Source organism: Halyomorpha halys, unplaced genomic scaffold (assembly GCF_000696795.3).
Source record: "Halyomorpha halys isolate HHAL.00 unplaced genomic scaffold, Hhal_1.1 Scaffold142.1, whole genome shotgun sequence".
Lineage (NCBI taxonomy): Eukaryota > Metazoa > Arthropoda > Insecta > Hemiptera > Pentatomidae > Halyomorpha > Halyomorpha halys.
Genome location: NW_027113471.1, coordinates 784,537 through 787,623, shown reverse-complemented (window position 1 = coordinate 787,623; position 3,087 = coordinate 784,537). Strand labels below are relative to the sequence as shown.

The 3,087-nt window shown below is 32.0% G+C and overlaps 1 long non-coding RNA gene across 1 annotated transcript in view; it reads right to left on the bottom strand.

Moving 5' to 3' along the window:
- Positions 1 to 831: 831 nt before the first annotated feature.
- LOC136796643 (uncharacterized) overlaps positions 832 to 3,087 on the bottom strand; it is a 3,952-nt gene continuing 1,696 nt past the window's right edge. The window contains exons 2-3 of the long non-coding RNA XR_010844403.1: positions 1,189 to 1,303; positions 832 to 1,109 (exon numbers count right to left, since the gene is read on the bottom strand). This is a non-coding gene — a long non-coding RNA (uncharacterized lncRNA). The remainder of the gene's footprint in view (positions 1,110 to 1,188; positions 1,304 to 3,087) is intronic.

The window sequence follows — 3,087 nt, the reverse complement described above, 5'->3', positions numbered from 1 at the left end:
TTGAGAGCAGCTACAATGGTGGCAGAAGTGGCTTGTGCATGGTGGAGGGCCAGTTCAGCCCTCATGCTGGAGGCGTAGACTCCAATGTCGTCGGCATAGGCTGCTATCATTGCGTTTCGATGTTTGATGGCGACCATAGGTGCCGTGAAAATATTAGCTTAAACGGGAAGGAGCGACTTTGAGATAGAGCAATATTTAAAAAGTCCCTGAAAATGTAAATCGGCATCAAACCCTCCACTCCTGCCCTCTATGGTAGCCATACTTATCTTAGTTTTCAAACGGACAATTATAGCGATGAGGTCGGTCGATGAACGACATGTCACAACCTCACAAGAGGAGATCGTAACACTAAATAAAGGGTATCCTTTTGACTTTAGACAGAAAAACTTGACCAAGAGATGAAGAAATTTTTTTTTTGACGATTTTTACACCTACGAAAATGAAGAACACTCTAGGTTCAATGGATGTGACTATAATTGGGCTCTGTTTCATAATAAAGTACAAACTAATACTATTAGTCTTGTCGATTTAACTTAATACAATTACACGGACTTGTACAATAGTAACTTGTACTTTAGTACTTTTTAACTTCTGTATTATCATTAATAGTCATCCCTATTATTAAAAAATGTATTAGTGTAATTAACACATTATTTCTGTACTTGTATTTTGAACTAATTCTATTAGCTTTCATTATGAAACAGGGCCCAGTTGGGGAATGTTTGACTATAGGACGAAGTGATTGTGAAAGATATAATTAATATAGGTGTAAACTAAAAATGAATTAGAAGGTAAGAAAAAATAAGGAAATTATAGTAGAAATCCGTTTTATTATTTTATTTATAAGCTAAATACTTTTAAATATTATTATGAATAAGACAACACTGTTGATGGCAACACTGCTTCAGACCGATGGGCAGCCAGCTGTCTTTGCATCAGTCTATTCGCTGGTTGCATCCATTAGTGCAACATAAACTCTGTTCATATCAAATTGTTAAAATGTTTGAAATAGTTTAAGACTTAAATATGTCGAGCCCAACGGCATGAAAAAAGGCTTCAAAGAAGAATCAGCACATTATTAGCATAGTTCTCTTTGCATCATTGGATGCCTGAAATATCGAAGTAATGATATTTTAATACTTAATAAAAAATATATTGAAAAATTAAAAGAAATATTATTGCATATACCACGTCATGGTGCAGCAGGAATCTCCGTAGCAACAATTCAAGTTGCTAGGACAACAAGTGGTAGGTGTGCAGTTTACTAGTTGATATATATCATATTTTTGTCTCTTCCTATATCCTGTGGATGTTGAGAGAATGTTAAAAAAAGTCTGCTCTGATGAAAGGAAAATTATCAATAAATTATCTATCGCCATTCATTAGTATTTCGATTTTGTTCTTTGCTGAAGTAAGTTTTCACGAGTTACTAGAAAAGTATTCTTAAAGCGAGGAAGAAAGACAAATGAAAAGTCTAATCCGTTGAAAAACATAACCGTGGAGGTTATTTATGATGCGTTAAATATAAAATGTTTTATCATGTTAAAAGCATAAGAGCTTTGCGGATTTCTCGTGCAACTGGTTTTATAACCTTTCTTTCCAAAACTTCAGGTTATTGTTTACTTCTTAGTTTTGAATAGAAATTTATTACAACGTGCCTAAAGTAAGTGAAAAGTAAAAGTTGTGTGAAAGTTTTGCCGTTGAGTGTCTTGTAGATCTTCTAAATGGTGATGTAGAGAATCAATATGAACTAATTGAACACTATCACTACATTATTATTATTGTCATCCATTTCTTCATTAGTTATAAAAATATCCAAAAGTAAACAAGTAACCTAACACTACAACAAACAAAATGGTGGCGAGCTCAGATGGTCTGTTGCGTGACGTTATTCTCTATTAGGAAGAGAACCAAAGCAAGCTAATTGACAACTGTCATTATATTATTATTGTTGTCATTTATTTGTTATTATTGCTTTATTTGTTATTATTTTATTTTGATATATATAAATAAGTATAGCAATATGGAAAAGAGTGGTGTAATAGGATTAAATTTTATGGTAAAGTATCCTGAAAATGTACTAATCAGTGCATTCTTTAGAAATACTAAACCCCTCATCCTTCATAGTTGTACCGGTCAAAAAAAAAAAGCTAAAAATACTACAAGTAAATGTGATAAAATATAATTAACGAAAGATAAGTGGAGAAACCTGTTGATTGGTAGCAATTAAAGTAGATCTCTGCATTAAAAGGTCTTGTGACCATCTTCTTTTCAGGCGCCTCGAAGGATTATCAGGTATTGAAGAGGAAGCAATTTTAGTAACTAGTGGGTCAGGGTTAGTTAGGGAGTTTAGGATGGAACAATAAATATCTGATTTAGATTAGAAGTATTTATGGATGATTTTATATGAGTAGAATTTAATAGTTTAGAGGTTCCACAAAGCTCATGGTGTATATATATCTGCAAATGATACTTTTTTATTTATGATGGTTTATTGATTTATGGTATTTATGATGTTTTTAATGTAAAATTATTTACTATGTCAAATGTTATATGTAAGTATATGATTGTAAGCAGCCCTATTTAATGTTAAATGAATAAGAGTTTTAATTGTTTTATAAACTTTCCTTCTAAAACCTCAGGTTATTATTTACTTCTAAGTTTTGATTTAAGTCATTTCTTACAACATACATAAATTGAGTGAAAAGTGGAAGTTGCGTGAAAGTTTGGCCGTTGTATGTCTTGTCGATCTTCTAACTGATGAGGTAGAGAATCAATATGAACTGATTGACAACTGTTACTATAATATTATCATTGTCATCCATTTCTTCATTAGTTATAAAAATATTCAAAAAATACTAAGAAATTCAAAGCACAAACTAAGAACAAGTAACCTAACACGACAAGAAACAAAACGGTGACGAGCTCAGCGAGTCTGTTGCGTGACGTCATTCTCTATTTAGCAGACCTATTAACAGACTATCAACCATGTTAAATGTTACATCCTTTTAACGTGCTAAAATAAGGAAATTTGTCTCTATTTAACACAATTTTTCCATTTAACACGCTTTAAAAAAAAGAAAAACT